Genomic DNA, 20,012 nt, shown 5'->3' on the forward strand with positions numbered 1-20,012 from the left:
CAGAAAAAAATCCGGACGTAGTGAGAAAAAGTAGCTACGTTAGCACAATGTATAACCACTGATTTCAGCTCTAAATATGCACATTTTCGAACAAAACATAAGTGTATGTATAACCTGATGTTATAGGACTGTCATCTGATGAAGAATATCAAGGTTAGTCAAAAATTATATATCTTTTACTGGTTTGTTACGATCGCTTACTTTTGCTGCTGGGAAATGGCTTGTGTTTCTGGCTATTGTGGTAAGCTAATATAACGCTATATTGTGTTTTCGCTGTAAAACACTTAATAAATCGGAAATATTGGCTGGAATCACAAGATGCCTGTCTTTTATTTGCTGTACACTATGTATTTTTCAGAAATGTTTTATGATGAGTATTTAGGTATTTGGCGTTGGTTTCTGTAATTATTCTGTCTGCTTTCGGTGCAATTTCTGATTGTAGCTGCAATGTAAACTATGATTTATACCTGAAATATGCACATTTTTCAAACAAAACATAGATTTATTGAATAACATGTTATAAGACTGTCATCTGATGAAGTTGTTTGTTGGTTAGTTTGGTTGGTTCTTGGTTAGTTAGGTTGGCTTTGTGCATGCTACCTGTGCTGTGAAAAATGTCTGTCCTTTTTTTGTATTTGGTGGTGAGCTAACATAAATATACGTGCTGTTTTCGCTGTAAAACATTTTAAAAATCGGACATGTTGGCTGGATTCACAAGATGTGTACCTTCATTTGCTGTGTTGGACTTGTTAATGTGTGAAAGTTAAATATTTAAAAAATATATATTTTGAATTTCGCGCCCTGCACTTGAGCTGGCTGTTGTCATATTGTGGCCGGCCTCTGGCTTGCAGCCAGAAGAAGTTAACTTGACCCCTAAGTTTAACTTGCTACTTAACTAAGTAAGAGGTTGAATTACAATGGTGATGAGGCATCATATTGTGTTAGCTTTCTGTCATGTTTGAGAAGTCAAAGCCCATTGGATGAGTTATCTGTACAGCTGCCACTGCTATCTTGATTTCCTTGTGTTTTTTCCTCTTCTCTGTTCTCATCGTCTGCTCCTCCCCCCTCTTCTCCGAACAGAGCAGGCAGCAATGTTGCCTTGTCCACTCCAGACTCCACACAGACACAGCGTGTATACATGCTGCTTCAGAGCCAGTTCTGTTCTTCCTTCAGACAAGCATGCATCAAAATTTTGTTCACTTGCACAATGTCTCTCATTCTCATTCCCTTGTAAATGTCCAAACTCACCAAAAGTGACATTCGGTAGCACCTACCAACATATGTATAACGTTATGAGCATGATTTCCTTTCTTTGCAATTCGTTTTCTCCCCGTTTTGCGCTCGTTAACATATTTAGCAGGTTTCTACAGGTTTCCTTATGGTTCTAGTTAAAGTCATGTTCTCAGAACGTTCAGAGAATGTTAAGAAACAACGTTCTTCTATGGGAATTTCAGCACTTCAGCATAACGTTTTCTGCAGGTTTCCTCATGGTTCTATTTAAAGTCATGTTCTCAGAATATAAGATATAGACATGGTCACCCTGTTCATGGCTCCTAAGCAACTTTGCTGTATTTTATTTCTTTGTGTGTTATTTCTCACATTATTAGCTCAGAACGTCTTTTGCATTATTACATAGAGCCAGTAAGAACTTTTGGATATTAGAGCGGCGGTAAATCCCCAGCATTTCAACCAGAAATACAACTTTCCTGAATTGAATCCTTTGTTCGTACCCCCCAAGCCAATTCCACTTATCCCAGAGACTGCTCCAAGACACCGCCAATGGAGAAGAGGTATTCAGAGTGGACTTTTAATCTGACTCAGGAGGCGTGCATACCATCTACCGCTTCTGAGTATATTACTTGCTAATGTTCAGCATCTGGACAATAAAGTAGAAGGGCTCAGTGCGAGGATCTCCTTCCAGAGAGACATCAGGGACTGTGATATACTCTGTTTCACGGAATCATGGCTCTCTCCGGATATACTGTCCCCGTCCATACAGCCAGCTGGGTTCTCCGGGAAAAAGAAAGGCTCAGGTGTATGTTTCATGATTAACTACTCATGGTGTGATTGTGGTAATGTACAGGAACTCAAGTCCTTTTGTTCAACTAACCTAGAATACCTCACAATCAACATATACTGTTCTTCAAATATTCTACATATTCTATCCATATACTGTCCATGCTGTCTATACATCCCATATATATATATATGTATATTTATATATACATATATACACTGCTCAAAAAAATAAAAGGAACACTTAAACAACACAATGTAACTCCATGTCAATCACACTTCTGTGAAATTAAACTGTCAACTTAGGAAGCAACACTGATTGACAATAAATTTCACATGCTGTTGTGCAAATGGAATAGACAAAAGGTGGAAATTATAGGCAATTAGCAAGACACCCCCAATAAAGGAATGGTTCTGCAGGTGGTGACCACAGACCACTTCTCAGTTCCTATGCTTCCTGGCTGATGTTTTGGTCACTTTTGAATGCTGGTGGTGCTTTCACTCTAGTAGTAGCATGAGACGGAGTCTCCAACCCACACAAGTGGCTCAGACATTTACATTTAAGTCATTTAGCAGACGTTCTTATCCAGAGCGACTTACAAATTGGATATATATATATTTAACCAGGCAAGTCTGTTAAGAACAAATTCTTATTTTCAATGACGGCCTAGGAACAGTGGGTTAACTGCCTTGTTCAGGGGCAGAATGACAGATTTTTACCTTGTCAGCTTGGGGATTTGAACTTGCAACCTTGCGGTTACTAGTCCAAACCTCTAACCACTAGGCTACCTGCCGCCCCAGGTAGTGCAAATGCTCAGGTAGTGCATTTCATCCAGGATGACACATCAATGCGAGCTGTGGCAAAAGGTTTGCTGTGTCTGTCAGTGTAGTGTCCAGAGCATGGAGGCGCTACCAGGAGACAGGCCAGTACATGAGGAGACGTGGAGGAGGCCGTAGGAGGGCAACAACCCAGCAGCAGGACCGCTACCTCCGCCTTTGTGCAAGGACGAGCACTGCCAGAGCCCTGCAAAATGACCTACAGCAGGCCACAAATGTGCATGTGTCTGCTCAAACGGTCAGAAATAGACTCCATGAGTCCATGTGAAATTTATTGTCAATCAGTGTTGCTTCCAAAGTGGACAGTTTGATTTCACAGAAGTGTGATTGACTTGGAGTTACATTGTGTTGTTTAAGTGTTCCCTTTATTTTTTTTGAGCAGTGTATATACATATTTATACTCTAACTTCGAAATTGCTCATCCTAATATTTCTATATTTCTTAGTTACATTATTTAACTTTTTAGATTTGTGTGTATTGTTGTATATTGTTACTGCACTGTTGGAGCTAGGAACACAAGCCTTTCGCTACACCCGCAATAACATCTGCCAAAAATGTGTATGTAACCAATCAAATTTGATTTGATTTGAGAACCTTAAGAAAACTTTCGATAAAAACCACAATAAAACATTAGTAACGTATAAAGAATGCCCGTGGGCAATCGTATACCATATACAATCGTATATCAGCGATGGGATGATGAGTCATTCCAGACATCGCCCAATCCTCGTGGATAGTGCTAAAACAATGACGTCATATCTGAATTTTGCCATCTTTATATACGTTGACCATTGATAAGAGTAAAAGCGTGAGTCACACTCCAGGTGACTGCACAGTTGACTAACAGGGAAGGAAACAGCCAACAGAGCTGCTCCTGACAGATTTCTCCTCGGGATGGGAATGCTTTAGCCTCGTACCAACCATCCTGATCTCGCAGGCTTACATTCTGTTTTGCTACATAGATACAGTCTGGCCACGACCAGATTCAATCCCTGAGGTGTAATATTAACTGGAGACTGCGTCCAATATATCCGACCGTTGTTTTCAAGGTTATCTACTTTTGTGGACCGTCTATATCCGGGTTGTACCCGGTTTATACGGATCAACACCACATGCGCACTAGCCCTCAGTGCACACAGGGAGCAGTGTGAGCAGCGACGACGTCGTGACATCATCCAAAAACATGGCAGACTTTGGATGAATATATAATGTTGATATCTTCGACTGGGATTGATGGAAAAACAATCAGCCTCAGCGACAATTATTTGAATAATTCAATGGATGTTTTGTGCACAAAGGTGATGACTAGTGTCTTGATTAGGATTTTTTAATCTGACTTCTCTATGTGGCCGTCTACGGAAATTGTCGTTCTGGGCCGGGCGTCAGTTCAACTGCAGTACCGAAGCAAAACAATGGGAGCCGTGCTTCTAGACTGGATCCCTGGTCCCTTGGATTCAAACCATTTGAGCCCCTCCCTTCGAAACAGAATGCAAGCAAAACAGATTGTGAGATCAGGATGTTTAGTACGAGGCTAATGCTTGGCCAACACCCAAAAACTAAAGATGGGCACTGGAAGTAACACTGGAAATAATGAAAGAGAGAGAGAGAGAGAAAGAGGAAGAGAGAGAGAGAGAGAGAGAGAGAGAGAGAGAGAGAGAGAGAGAGAGAGAAAGAGGAAGAGGACGAGAGAGAGAGAGAGAGAGAGAGAGCGAGAGAGAGCGAGAGAGAGAGAGGGGACACCTGGTGTCATGAAAGGGCAGAGGGGCTCAATGATTCAATACGGCCATGAGAGAAAAGGACAAGAGCATAACAAAGTGCAGTAAATCCACAAAACAACCATACACACTTCGCTATTGTGGTGACATCATAGGTACATAAATTACGACATCTATTTGCTCAGCAACACCTGTGTATCCAAGGTATCCGAGAACAACCCCCTCTAACACCCATACACTCAGGATCGATTTCAAGAGCGCAAGCAGTTCAAGTTAAACCAGTGTACCCTTTTTTTTTGAGAATTGATAGATCAACATGTTATCCAAAGGCCCAACGTCCTGTTTGACTATCTGCAGTGATCTTAATACATTAATCCAGTGGAGGAGTATTGTTCACATAATCAACAAATCACAACACAGGAGGCTAGTGGCACCTTAATTGGGGTGGACAGGCTTGTGGTAATGGCTAGAGCAGAATTAGTGGAAAGGTATGAAATGCATCAAACACATGGTTTGATGCCATTTCATTTGCCCTGTTCCAGTCATTATGCGCCGTTCTCCCCTCGGCAGCCTCCACTGAATCATGCGTACAGTTCTCTAAAGAACCCTGATTTTTCTAACATTCTACATGATGTGTATGTAGACTAGGTTATTAAAACGGTAAATATTTCAGAAAGTATATATTGATCTATATTGTGTATTTTAAAGTAACATAACAACAGTACTGTACCTGGTCACTCTTGTCTGTGTGTGCTGGCTAAGTCCTTGTGAGCAACACTCGGAACGATCTGTGTCCAAACTTGCGAGATGTGTCACTCGAGACGGACAGTGTTAGAGGCTAGAAGCAACTAGCACAGCTATGCACCTGAAGGAGACGACACACCCTGTTGTCTAAGCACCCGCGCAACACACACACACACACACACAAACACACAAAAACACACACATACACACCGACTGAACTTTGACACATCCTCATGAAGACCGGCAAGGCCATCAATAATTAGCCAGCTGCCAGTGAGGGCACTCCCTCCCTGTCTGTCTGACACATTCCTAGGAAGTCTCAAGGAGAACCGTTGTCATGGAGAGGAAAAGGACTGGAGAGAAAATGGACAGGAGAAAAAGAGGTAGGAGGGAGAAAGGAGCAGCAGAGACAGAGGGAGGCAGGAATGTAAGGAAGGAAATAAGGGGCTGAAGGAAGGAAATAGGCAATAAACCTTTTTTCGGACAAAATCCGGACATGCGTGTAGGTAACAGAAGAGTCCTGTTAAGTGTGTTGTCTGGCAGGAAACAGCAGCGGATCAGATCAAAGCTGACGTGGCGATCTTAGGACACATTGCAATCGGCAGGAGGGTTGTGTGTGTTTATCGAATGGGGGGGGGTGCGGAATCACTCCCACCCATCAAAAGCTTCCCTTAGAGCAGAGCATACATAAGCAGCAGCAGCCTCATTTCATAGACTCAGTCTGCTTTCAACACACACCTCCCTCCCTTTCTGGCAGCACCTTAGGGAATGATAGAGAGAATGTGTAGCTCGACTGACTCAGACTGAGAGGGGATCAAACTAATTCTCCTACACTTCAAACACAAAGGCTTCTCTCTCCTGCTGGCTACTGCACAAGACTGACCCCAATATTTTCTTTCTGTTGGATGTGGAAATGTGCACATCCCAAATTCCCACACTGTGTACTGGACCAAGGGTAAATACTGATGAATGAAGAAAGGAAGCTTGCACACGGTAAACGCTGCACACGGTAAAAGCCACCCAATGAAGGCTATTCGAGCTGAAACATTGTCTGTGTATTGTGGCGCAGTGTAATCAAAGCACCTGGGCGCAGCATATAATATACCATACCACCTGCAGGCATTTTATTTTTGTTTCTATTCTTGACACATGACCTCCCCATCAGCTCACATGTATCCAGACTGTAATTCCTGAACATAGTGGGAGTAGCGCCAACAGACACGAGGGCAGGTCTGGTGAGGTGTCTGCTGTAAAATAATTCTGCGTTAATTGCTCCTGTTTCCCTCTGACGCTCTCATCAAATCTAATTTTTGTCACATGCTTTGTAAAAAAAAAACAGGTGTAGACTAACAGGGAAATGCTTATTTGCCGGCCCTTCTCAACAATGCAGAGAGAAATAAAAATAGAGAAATAATAAAATGTAGTATAATAATAAAATAAAAGGTCATAATAAATACACACTTGCGTAACGCTAACTTGGCTATATACACGGGGTACCAGTACCGAGTTGATGTGCAGGGGTACGAGGTAATTGAGGTAGATATGTACATATAAGTATATATCTAGTATATATTAAATGCAGCTGGGACATCCTATTATTCTCAACTGATCAGCAGTGGTAACTCCCAGGTGTTGTTCTTTACTGTGAGCAAAGCTCCTCCAACCTTTCAACAATTCTGCTATCTCAGCTTCCCCAGAACGGTGCAATCAATACCTGTGCTTCTTCCAAAGCTAAATGTAAAACATCAACAACATCATCCTATCTTCTCCAGGCCTGGTAGTTGAGATAGCCAGTCCTATGCTCCCTGAGCCCAGGTTCTCCACCTTCACCACAGTAACTGCAGCGGATGTAACCAAGCTGGTTAAAACAATGAGGCCTACCACTTGCACACTTGACACTATCCCCACCTGCTTACCTGCTCTGGAAAACCCTGGATGTGTTCCTCTTCAGCTCAAACTGGCCGCTGTCACACCAGTACTTAAAAATCCTGGATCTGACCCTGACAATCTCTAGAACTAAACTCAGCAACAACAAAAAAATGTCCCCTTTTCAGGACCCTGTGTCTTTCAAAGATAATTTGTAAAAATCCAAATAACTTCACAGATCTTCATTGTAAAGGGTTTAAACACTGTTTCGCAATGCTTGTTCAAGGAACCATAAATAATTCATGAACATGCACCTGTGGAACGGTCGTTAAGACACTAACAGCTTACAGACGGTAGGCAATTACGGTCATAGTTATGAAAACTTAGGACACTAAAGAGGCCTTTCTACTGACTCTGAAAAATAACAAAAGATAGATGCCCAGGGTCCCTGCTCATCTGCATGAACGTGCCTTTGGCATGCTGCAAGGAGGCATGAGGGCTGCTGATGTGCAAAGGCAATAAATTGCAATGTCCGTACTGTGAGACGCCTAAGACAGCGCTACAGGGAGACAGGATGGACAGCTGATCGTCCTCGCAGTGGCAGACCACGTGTAACAACATCTGCACAGGATCGGTACATCCGAACATCACACCTGCGGGACAAGTACAGGATGGCAACAACAACTGCCCAAGTTACACGAGGAACGCACAATCCCTCCATCAGTGCTCAGACTGTCCCCAATAGGCTGAGAGAGGCTGGACTGAGGGCTTGTAGGCTGTTGTAAGGCTGGTCCTCACCAGACATCACCGGCAACAACGTCGCCTATGGGCACAAACCCACCGTTGCTGGACCAGACAGGACTGGCGAGAAGTGCTCTTCACTGACAAGTCTCGGTTTTGTCTCACCAGGGGTGATGGTCAGATTCGCGTTTATCGTCGAGGGAATGAACGTTACACCGAGGCTTGTACTCTGGATTTGGAGGTGGAGAGTCCGTCATGGTCTGGGGCGGTGTGTCACAGCGGTGTGTCACAGCATCATCGGACTGTCACATGTCTGTGGAACTTGTTCAGTTTATGTCTCAGTCGTTGAATCTTGTTATGTTCATACACATATTTACACATGTTAAGTTTGCTGAAAATAAATACAGTTGACAGTGAGTTTCTTTTTTTGCTGAGTTTACAAGCCTATTTCCAACCTACCCTTCCTGAGTAAGCTCCTCGAATGTGCTGTTTCTAACCAGCTCCAAAATCATTTGGTCACTCACAACCTACTTGAACCCTTCCAGTCGGGTTTCGGAGCTAGACACAGCACCGAGACTGCCCTGGTAAGGGCCACCAATGACCTCCTGATGAATGCTGACTGTGGCTGCAAGCATCCTCATACTGCTGGACCTCAATGCAGCATTCGACACGATCAGCCGCACCATCCTGCTGGACCGCATGGAGAAGCTCCTGGGCCTGTCAGATACTGGACTGGTTCAGGTCCCATCTCACAGATTGCTACCAGTTTATAGCTATCGGTCCTAGTAAGTCAGACACAGTTGTGGTCCGACATGGGGTCGCCTCAAAGCTCGGTCCTGGGGCCACTACTGTTTTGTATCAACATGCTGCCACTTGGAACTATCTTGAGGAAAAAGGGACTGGGCTTTCACTTTCATGCGGATGACACTCAGCTGTATGTCTCCACAAATACTGCCACTACACGGATGCAGTTGAGTTTCCTGCAGTTAACCTGCAAAAAGACGGAGGTCGTCCTGCAGGTTAAAGTCAAATTTTCCCATCTACAGATTGTTTCCAGGTTACGACCTATGCTATCACAACCTGCAGCTGAGCAACTCATCCATACCTTTATTTCATCCCGTCTGGACTATTGTAATGCCCATTTTGTTGGCGCATCTGCCAAGTGCCTAAACAGGCTACAGGATTTGCAGAAGTGCTCTGCAAGTATCCTGATCACTCCAGTACTGTTCAACCGTCACTGGCTCCCTATAGGCTCACGCATCGACAACAAAATCCTGTTTCACACCTACCAAGTTATCCACAGCTCTGAACCCAAGTACCTGTCGGACCTCATTCTACCCTCCTGCCCTTCACTCCTCCAGGTCAGTGTCCCTTCAGCAGACTATAAACTATGGGTGACAGGGCTTTCAGTTGCGCAGCTCTGCAGCTGTGGAACACACTTCCAGACACTATTAGGGCTGTCTTCTTCTAAGGCACAGCTCAAGATCGTGGTGTTCAGAAAAGCTTTCCAGGACTTCTGCTAATTCTGTTCTCATGTCCTCCGGATCTGATGACACCTGTATATAGCTTTGATTGTTGTCTGTGTTCTATGTTCTGTGTTTTGGGTTGTTTTGTTATTTATTATTATTATTATTTTTTACAACTAGGAATAATGTGACAGTTAATTAACAGTAGCAGTAATGTGATGAGTCAAAAAGGGGAAACGCAGATAGTCCTGGTAGCTATTTGGTTAACTATTTAACTAACTATTTAGCAGTCTTATCGCTTGGGGGTCTGGCGAAATCCTGCACGGAGCCTTCACCTTGCCACTTTAAGAGCACAGCAGCAGTCAGGAAGGAGGAAACAAAGATGGCTCTTCTGGCTCTGTGTAAGTGCTCTCGGCTAGCACGGCAGTTTCGACGGCGTGTGGAACTCTGCAGAAGTCTTGTGTAGTTTCAACGTGCTTAGTTTCTAAAAGTTTCTTGATCGCCTCGTTATCGCACTACTGCTGATGCATTAGAACCATTCCATCCTCTGATCACATGGATTACTAGCAACACTGTTGCAAGCTTTTGTCGAACAAACAACCAAGGATTGTGTCGGACGGACGAGTGCACGTGCAAGCCTGGATGCAACAGCCGAGCCCATCTCTCTTTCTATCTCCTTCAGTGCTTTACACTGAAAAAATGTCTCTCTTTGTGCTGCGCTCGCTTTTATGTTCGGTGCCTTTGGTGCCTTCGGTGCCTTTGGTGAACTAATAATGCACTGTAGGAGTGTTTAACATTTTAGTTAAAAAGGGAGGTTGCGTGAGAGTTTGTTTATTATTTATTTTTGTTTGAACTGTATTAGTTTTCTGGGGGATTATTGACATTTGGCCAAGAAGATCTTTGGATGAGATGGAGAAAAAGCACAGAAGGCCACAGACCTTCAACATGAGGAGCTGCACCAGGAGGTAATGCAGTGCTTTTCCCTTCAGGACAAATCCTCTGCACCTCATTTAAACATTCACAGTGTAGGTTGGAAAAAGTATGTGAACCCCTAGGCTAATGACTTCTCCAAAAGCTGACTGGAGTCAGGAGTCAGCTAACCTGGAGTCCAATCACTGAGACGAGATTGGAGATGTTGGTTAGAGCTGCCTTGGCCTGTAAAAAACACTCACAAAATTTGAGTTTGCGATTCACAAGAAGCATTGCCTGATGTGAACCATGCCTCGAACAAAAGAGATCTCAGAAGACCTAAGGTTAAGAATTGTTGACTTGCATGAAGCTGGAAAGGGTTACATAAGTATCTCTAAAAGCCTTGATGTTCATCAGTCCATGGCAAGACAAATTGTCTATAAATTTAGAAAGTTCAGCACTGTTGCTACTTTCCCTAGGAGTGGCCGTCCTGCAAAGATGACTGCAAGAGCACAACACAGAATGTTCAATGATGTTTAAGAAGAATCCTAGAGTGTCAGTTAAAGACGTACAGAAATCTCTGGAACACGCTAACATCTCTGTTGACAAGTCTATGATACGTAAAGCACTAAACAAGAATGGTGTTCATGGGAGGACACCACGGAAGAAGCCACTGCTGTCCAAAAAAACCCATTGCTGCACATCTGAAGTTTGCAAAAGTGCACCTGGATGTTGCACAGCGCTACTGGCAAAATATTCTGTTGACAGATGAAACTACAGTTGAGTTGTTTGGAAGGAACACACAACACTATGTGTGGAGCAAAAAAGGCACAGCACACCAACATCAAAACCTCATCCCAACTGTAAAGTTTGGTGGAGGGAGCCTCATGGTTTGTGGCTGCTTTGCTCCCTCAGGGCCTGGACAGCTTGCCATCATCGATGGAAAAATGAATTCCCAAGTTTATCAAGACATTTTGCAGGACAATGTTAGGCTATCTGTCCGCCAATTGAAGCTCAACAGAAGTTGGGTGATGCAATAGGACAACAACCCAAAACACAGAAGTAAATCAACAACAGAATGGCTTTAACAGATTTCCCCCAAAAATATGCCTTCTGGAGTGGTCCCAGTCAGAGTCCTGACCTCAACCCGATTGAGATGCTGTGGCATGACCTCAAGAGAGCAGTTCACACCATACATCCCAAGAATATTGCTGAACTGAAAGAGTTTTGTAAAGAGGAATGGTCCAAAATTCCTCCTGACCGTTGTGCAGGTCTGATCCGCAACTACAGAAAACGTTTGGTTGAGGTTATTGCTGCCAAAGGAGGATCAACCAGTTATTGAATGCAAGGGTTCACATACTTTTCCCACCCTGCACTGTGAATGTTTACACGGTGTGGTCAATAAAGACATGAAAACGTATAATTGTTTGTGCGTTATTAGTTGGGGAAGGTACCTTGGGAGTGCTTAGGCAAGAGGCCTGCGGGCATACATATACCGGTAGTATTTACTATGTCTATGCACGCTAGGTAAGACCTGGGCGGACCATCCCCTGTATTTTGGATAGTGCGCCAGTTGTTGCTAGTTAGGTAAGTTGTGGGTAGGTAGGTAAGGTAGGAGAGGGAGCTCTTTAACTTTCTATGCTTTGGTTTCGTCCCGCCCCTTTTCCCCAAATTACCGCGGAAGGAAATAAATTCCCTGTAAATGGTAATACATTCTGCCTCTGTCATCCTTACCCGCACCTACAATCCCATACCTCTTTCACTCCACGGGGAGTTGAGTGTAGCAGGGTGTTGCGTGCCCTCCAAGAGGCGTGCGTAACAATGGCTACCACAGCATTCTGCAGCGACTCGCCATCCCATCTGGTTTGCGCTTAGTGCGACTATCATTTGTTTTTCAACAGGACAATGACCCAAAACACACCTCCAGGCTGTGTAAGAGCTATTTGACCAAGAAGGAGAGTGATGGAGTGCTGCATCAGATGACCTGGCCTCCACAATCACCCGACCTCAACTCAATTGAGATGGTTAGGGATGAATTGGACCGCAGAGCAGCCAACAAGTGCTCAGCATATGTGGGAACTCCTTCAAGACTGTTGTTACTTTGAAGAATCTCCAATATAAAATATATTTTGATTTGTTTAACACTTTTTTGGTTACTACATGATTCCATATGTGTTATTTTTTATCAATAAAATGTATTTATGAAGCCCTTCTTACATCAGCTGATGTCACAAAGTGCTGTACAGAAAACCAGCCTAAAACCCCAAACGGCAAGCAATGCAGGTGTAGACGCGAGGTGGCTTGGAAAAACTCCCCAGAAAGGCTGGAACCTAGGAAGAAACCTAGAGGAACCAGGCTATGAGGGGTGGCCAGTCCTCTTCTGGCTGTGCCGGCTGTGATGTCTGGCTGTGATGGCTGTGATGTCTTCACTATTATTCTCCAATGTAGAAAATAGTAAAAATAAAGAAAAATAATTGAATGAGTAGGTGTGTCCAAACTTTTGACTGGTACTGTACGTATATATATGTTTTGATGTATTTACTTACTTACTTGAATAGGTTCACGTCTACGCCCATAAAGCGGCCAATCTTTTGGAGCGAGGAGTTGTCAAGCGGAGACACTGCTTCTGGTCGAAACGTACTGTAACACGTTGCGGCGATGCTTCGCCCTGGCCTAGAGCAACCATTGGAGCAACCATACTCAGGAATGCTACAGACCTCTGCAGAGAGGCAGCCAATTGTTTCAGAGGTTACAGTGCCAACTTGGCAAAATGAGTCACTCAAATACACACTGCAGCTGCTCACAGTGTTTATCCACAGAGAGAGCTATTCTCTGATGGTGTTGTCATGAATGAGCTCTCTTGGCTGCGTAGTGAGAGGGAACACCATTCAAGGATGCAGGTAATCAAATACCATCTACATTATCAGAGGTGCTGGAGTCAATGCACAATTAAGGCACAGATTAGAGCACATTTACACTGAGACTGGCCCCTGTAAAAGTGACAAACCCTCACAATGAGACTATAGGGTCTGTCTGCCAGCTCGACGTGCCAACATGGGTTCAGAGGATTAAACGGGGCCTTGGAGCAGTCTACAATCAAACAAGTGCTCTCTGCTACAGGGTATTTCATTCTTTGTCTCTCTCTCCCTCTCTCGCGATCAAATGCACGCGCGCACACACACACACACACGGAAATACCGTAGCTCTGTCTACTGCACCAAACTTTAATAAATCCAGTTGCTGTGGCAACATAAAGCCATTCCCTCCCCCTCCACCCCTCCCTCTAGGTGACTCTAAATCACCACTATAGATGAACAGTTAAAACCTGCAGCCAACACCCACAGGGGTTCTTCTTTGTTTGAATCCCAAAATGGCTTCCTATTCAGTTCACTACTTTTGACCAGGCCCATAAGGCTCTATCAGATCCTTTATTAGGCCCTTTTCTCAATTACTGCCAAGCCTGGTTGGTTTGGGTGTCCGGGCCTGCCTGATCTGGGCCTTCCTGCTGCCATCACCGCCACTTCAGCCAGATACCGTGTTATTATAGTCCAGAAATCCATTCTTCCTCCCTTTCTTGGACTAACTATAGATCTTGCTTTCTCCCTATCGAATTGTGCCTGACCAGTGATTTGTTTGAGAAAGGAGGGATGCGTTTAAGAAGCTCAAGGCCAGCATCTATGGAGGAAGTGTAACCAGTAGAATACAGAGGGCGTTATGCTCATAGTGTAGCACGTTTATGCGGAATGCATTGAGCGCATAATCTAGGGCTGACACAATTATTGTATAATCGTGTAACCGACAATTATGGAATAACCGTGAACTGAAAGAAATCATCATCATAATCGCCTTTGTACATTCATTTCAGGAGAAGGGTGGATTCAACTTTATATTCAAGTTAATATAGTTAACCCATTAGCAGTTATACATTTTGTACATGAAGTGGGTAAAGTTCATTATAATAGCAGAACGGCACGGTTGGGAGGAGAAGCTTAATTTCCAATACTTCCGAGCGGTCAAAACCATACATTTTTTTAGACAGGGGTGTCACCAAAGCTGTGTTGCGTTTATTAGGTATTTCTTCAGGTATATTTTTAAAGATGGATTATGATGCATTACAAGCTAAAAACAAAAATCGACAAAAATGACAATAACTGTGGCTATTTGCATGACAATTAATCATTAACCCAAATTCCATCATTGTCACAACCCTATTCTAATCAGAAATCAGTGAAAACCTTTACCTTCTCTACTGGGTCAATCAGGTTTCCATATAACCCCAGGTAAGGACTGAGCCCTATAGAATCCCTTCCCCTGAAGGAGCACACCTAAGGAGACAAGAGAGAGTGGATGACGGATTTCATAATAAAACAAAATGACAGACAGACAAACAAACAGATAGATGAATCTCTGAGACGGAGACGTCAGTTCTATCTCCTCTAATCCCTCTCGTCCTCAATATCAACCTGGATCTTTACAAAGATTCATCTGATCTCCTCTCTTCTAATGTCGCTCTCCATCGTTGTCTGCCTGTCCCTCGGACAGGAGATAACAGCAGAAAAGAGAGTCAGAAGGGATCAATGCAGATTGTCAGTCTGCCAACAGCTTGTCTGCCCTCTCCTCATCCAAGAGGAAGAGGCAAGGTTTTGGCTGTGATGTCAGATGAGACTGGCCTATGTTGTCTGGACATGTTGCAAAGGTCGTTCTGTTGTATATAGGAGAAATGAACAAAGAATGAGAAGGACTCAACCAAATTCATGAAAGCACATGATGTGCTTTACTTGGAACAACCTATATAACAATTTCTAAGTACTAATTGTAGGGGCCTCCACAAAACATTATACCTGAAGTAACATGAGCATAACAACGACACAAATAATAATAAACTAACACTTGTACTTGTCTTTTCTAACTAGCGCTGACTTTGCTAATAGCTGCTTAATTGAGAGAAGAAATAGCTTACTATGACTAGTCACTTTACCCCTACCTACATGTACATTTTACCTCAATTATCTCGACTAACCTGTACCCCCGCACAGTGACACGGTGCCGGTACCCTGTATATAGCCTCGTTCTTGTCATTTTGTTGTTACTTTTATTTCTTTTACTTTAGTTTATTTAGTAAATGTTTTCTTACTCTTATTTTTCATAACTGCATTGTTGGTTAAGGGATTGTAAGTAAGAGTGTCATGGTAAGATCTACACCTGTTGTATTTGGCACTGGTGACAAATACAATTTAATTTGAGAGGCTATGTGGTTGTCTCACCTAACTACCTTCAGATTAATCCACTCTAACTCCCTCTGAATAAGAGCGTCTGCTAAATGTCTTAAATGTCAAATGTAAAGAAAAAAATAACACAGCCGATGGGAAATATTGGGCCTGCGCCTTTAAGGACACAGGATGCAGCCTCTCTCTTGGTCCACTCCAGTTGTCCCATGTGAGTATCCTATCACTATCTCCAATTACCAAACAGCTCAATCCTAAACTTTGCACTCAGCCTCCACCACCAGGCAGACCATAGACCTAGATTAGAATAGCAAAGAATAAATTGCCATGGTCTGAGGGGCTTTGTCTGGTCTAGTAATTTGATTTCCATGGTTCAGATCAAGCACTGAGAGCCCTACAGGAGAACGTGTTAGGAGCAACCTTTAATTTAGTGGTGTAGTTGGTTGAGGGGGGAAAATCCCCTTGAGCTTCAGTCCTCATAGAGGAGAGGGTGTGGGAAGTTGGGGCATGGGAGTATAACGCAGTATGTTGCAAAAAGTTTAAAGCAAGTAAGACATGACAGCTACTAGTCAATTTCATCAAAGCCATTTTGATGCCAAAAAAGCCAATGGATATCACAGAAGATATTGTTGTTTATATTATTAAGATGGATGTGGTTAATGATATAGTAATAGAGAAGCCATGTAAAAAGGTATCTTGTAGATGAATAACATGCATGTGAAATTCACACACACAATACTGAAAGTAGAATATTCTGTTTTTGCCACCCAAATATGTTAATATGGATCCAAATAATCTATTTCCATCCAGGCCTACTACAAAGCTGGAAAATCTGTATACAGCATTGCTGAACTTACTATTCCAAATAAAGCATATTCAGGCTACACAATCTGGAAATGGATAAAACCAGTGATTTTGCAAAATAAAATGCAGTGTCTATTAGCGTAGGATTAAGATTGTGGCGAGCACAATTGACAAGCGGGCTTGTAGGGACGAATTACAATGACCGAGGCAAACAATCCATGTATGTCTCCATGGGGAATAGCCTCCCCTGGCAGATTCACAATCATCTGGAGGAGAGAAATCCAAATGATCTGGGCTAATTAATGACATTAGTAATGGTGCCTATACAGTATGTCATTCCTCCTTCAGTGTGGTCGGCTGAATTGGGGTGTATAAATCAGATGTGTGTCCTGGTCCCCATTCATCCCATTTAAGGAAATGACACACTAACACAGGACACACACACACACACACAGAGACACACACACACACACACACACATGTGACGCAAACACGTAGAAGCATGCAGAGACATGCATGCACTTAGGCAAACACATGCACACAGAGCGAGACAGACTGCACTCTATATGACCCTCCCCTCTTCTAGTTGCCTCGTGTCCTATATAAGCATTCCTTACGTGGAGACATTGTGGAAGGCAGTATAACAGATGGATAAAATCATATAACAGCAAAGGGGGGAAGGCTTCCATGAGATGTTGAAACATTGCTGCAGGGATTTGCTTCCATTCAGCCACAAGAGAATTAGTGAGGTCGGGCACTAAGTTTGGGTGATTTGGCCTGGCTTGCAGTCGGCTTTCCAATTCTTCCCAAAGGTGTTTGATGGGGTTGAGGTCAGGGCACTGTGCAGGCCAGTTAAGTTCTTCCACACCAATCTCGGCAAACCATTTCTGTATGGACCACGCTTTGTGCACGGGGGCATTGTCATGCTGAAACAGGAAAGGGCCTTCCCCAAACTGTTGCCACAATGTTGGAAGCACAGGAACGTCTAGAATGTCATTGTATGCTGTAGCGTTAAGATTTCCCTTCACTGGAACTAAGGAGCCTGAACCATGATGCGTAATTCATCACTCCAGAGAATGTGTTTCCACTGCTCCAGAGTCCAATGGCAGCGAGCTTTACACCACTCCAGCCGACCCTTGGCATTGCGCATGATGATCTTAGGCTTGTGTGTGGCAGCTCGGCCATGGAAACCCATTTCATGAAGCTCCCGACGAACAGTTATCGTGCTGACGTTGCTTCCAAAGGCTGTTTGGAGCTCGGTAGTGAGTGTTGCAACCGAGGACAGGCGATTTTTGCGCGCTACGCGCTCCAGCACTTGCCGTTCCAGTTCTGTGAGCTTGTGTGACCTACCACTTCACTGTTATAGGATGCCACGTTTCCAACAAGTCAGTTTGTCAAATTTGGTCAACTGTAAGTGCTGTTATTGTTAAGTGGAAATGTCTAGGAGCAACAATGGCTCAGCCGCGAAGTGGTAGGCCACACAAGCCCACATAATGGGACCGCCGAGTGCTGAAGCACGTAAAGATTGTCAGCACAATAACTGTTTGCCAGGAGCTTCATGAAATGGGGTTCCATGGCCGAGCAGCCGCACACAAGCCTAAGATCACCATGTGCAATGCCAAGCATCGGCTGGAGTGATGTAAATCATAGTTAAATAAAGGTTAAATCTTTTTTTAAATTAAAAGCTCACTGCCATTGGACACTGGAGCAGTGGAAATGCGTTCTCTGGAGTGATGAATCTGGGTTTGGTGGATACCAGGAGAACGCTACCTGCCACAATGAATAGTGCCAACTGTAAAGTTTGGTGGAGGAGGAATAATGGTCTGGGGCTGTTTTTCATGGATCCGGCTATGCCCCTTAGCTCCAGTGAAGAAAAATCTTAACGCTCCAGCATACAATGACATTCTAGAATATTCTGTGCCTCTAACTTTGTGGCAACAGTCTGGGGAAGGCCCTATCCTGTTTCAGCATGACAATGCCCCCGTGCACAAAGCCAGGTCCATACAGAAATGGTTTGTTGAGATCTGTGTGGAAAAACTTGACTGGCCTGCACAGAGCCCTGACCTCAACCCCATCGAATAACTTCGGGATGATTTGGAACGCCGACTGCGAGCCAGGCCTAATCGCCCAAAATTAGTGCCCGACCCCACTAATGAACTTGTGGCTGAATCGAAGCAAGTTCCAGCAACAATGTTACAACATCTAGTGGAAAGCCTTCCCAGAAGAGCGGAGGCTGTTATAACAGCAAAGGGGGGACCAACTCCATATTAATGCACATGATTTTAGAATGAGATGTTCAACGAGCAGGTGTCCACATACTTTTGGTCTAGTAGTGTATATTATAATAAAATGTAGGCTACTAAAGAATAAAGCAACAAAAAAACTGTAGGGTTGAAAAGTCTCGCTGTCCCCGGTAGCAGAATATGATGGGTTGCGTAGCCTACCAGTCAAAGATGCAGTTCTTAGCCTATTCTTTCCGTTTCTACTGAAACAAACTGGAAATGGTGCATGCATATATACTGTAAATGCATAACATACCAGAGAACACAATGCGATGTGTCCGACTCCCCTGTTGGCCTAAATATAAAAATAGTTCCCGTTATAGCAACTAGAAAAAAAGGTAGACCCTTCTCCGTCAATTGACAGCATGAAGGCTTGCCTTGTGCTGCACAAAAAGCGGCAGGACAAGAGGCGACATGTGGGGGATGGTCCCAGGGCCGGCTCTAGCTTTTTGGGGACACTAAACAAGATTTGGTTGGGGACCCCTCCACCAAGCAGATCAACAAAAAGTGTAGACCCCCTCTTGATGGCGGATAGAAAAATGTATGTTTGAAAGTTAATTTCCTGCAATTTTACACATTTTGCCATGTGGAGGAGAGAAAATGTTGCAATTTTTTAACACATTTCATGCAATTCTACTATATAGTTTTTGCTGTTTCAAAGCATGTTTTCTGCAGTTCTACTGATTTTTCCATGGTGTGGAGAGACATCTTTGCAGTTTTAAAGCAAATTTCCTGCAATTTTACACATTTTGCCATGTTAATGATATCTGAGTAAGAGTGACGACAAAAATCAATGAGGACCACCTGGAGGTCAGGGCCCCTGGGCATGTGCTCTGCGTGCCCAGTCGGTATTCGGTCATGATTGCGATAAATTTAGATTATTGGCTAGACTAATTTAAAAATCAAAAAAATGTTAACTGACATGGCTAATTGAGTGACTGTCAGTGTTAGATACTACTGCACTGTTGGAGCTAGGAACACAAGCATTTCAATAACATCTGCTAAATATATGTATGTCAATGGAGGCTGCTCAGGGGAGGACGGCTCATAATAATGGCTGGAACGACGCAAATGGAATGGCATCAAACACATGGTAACCATTCCACCTATTCCGCTCCAGCCATTACCACAAGCCTGTCCTCCCCAATTAAGGCAGCACCAGCCTCCTGTGGTGTATGTGACCAATAAAATTTGATTTGAAAACAGGAGAAACTGCTGAAGCACAAGCAAATGTTGAACTTACACCTTGTGTATTCTACTATTCTAACTCTCTATTCTATTCTAAGTTGAGAACCAGACAGTTCCTAAAAACTTTTTGGGGGGGTGGGCCCCCTAGCAGCCTGGGGCCCTAAGCGACTGCTTATGTCTGGAGCCGGCCCTGGATGGTCCAATGGAAGAATAATGTTA

General features: G+C 43.7%; 1 protein-coding gene across 4 annotated transcripts in view; it reads right to left on the bottom strand.

Annotated features, from left to right (window-relative positions):
* LOC129814871 (protein kinase C and casein kinase substrate in neurons protein 1-like) overlaps positions 1-19,021 on the bottom strand; it is a 59,455-nt gene extending 40,434 nt beyond the window's left edge. For 2 of the 4 annotated variants that reach the window (XM_055867986.1, XM_055867992.1), the window contains exons 1-2: positions 18,862-19,021; positions 14,536-14,619 (exon numbers count right to left, since the gene is read on the bottom strand). The gene's annotated coding sequence lies outside the window, so the exon portion shown is untranslated. Of the gene's footprint in view, positions 1-5,298; positions 5,735-14,535; positions 14,620-18,861 lie in introns of those variants that run through there. The other 2 variants (XM_055867990.1, XM_055867987.1) reach the window with 2 other exon arrangements.
* Positions 19,022-20,012: the final 991 nt, after the last annotated feature.

The sequence above is a fragment of the Salvelinus fontinalis genome, chromosome 18 (assembly GCF_029448725.1).
Source record: "Salvelinus fontinalis isolate EN_2023a chromosome 18, ASM2944872v1, whole genome shotgun sequence".
Classification (NCBI taxonomy): Eukaryota; Metazoa; Chordata; class Actinopteri; order Salmoniformes; family Salmonidae; genus Salvelinus; species Salvelinus fontinalis.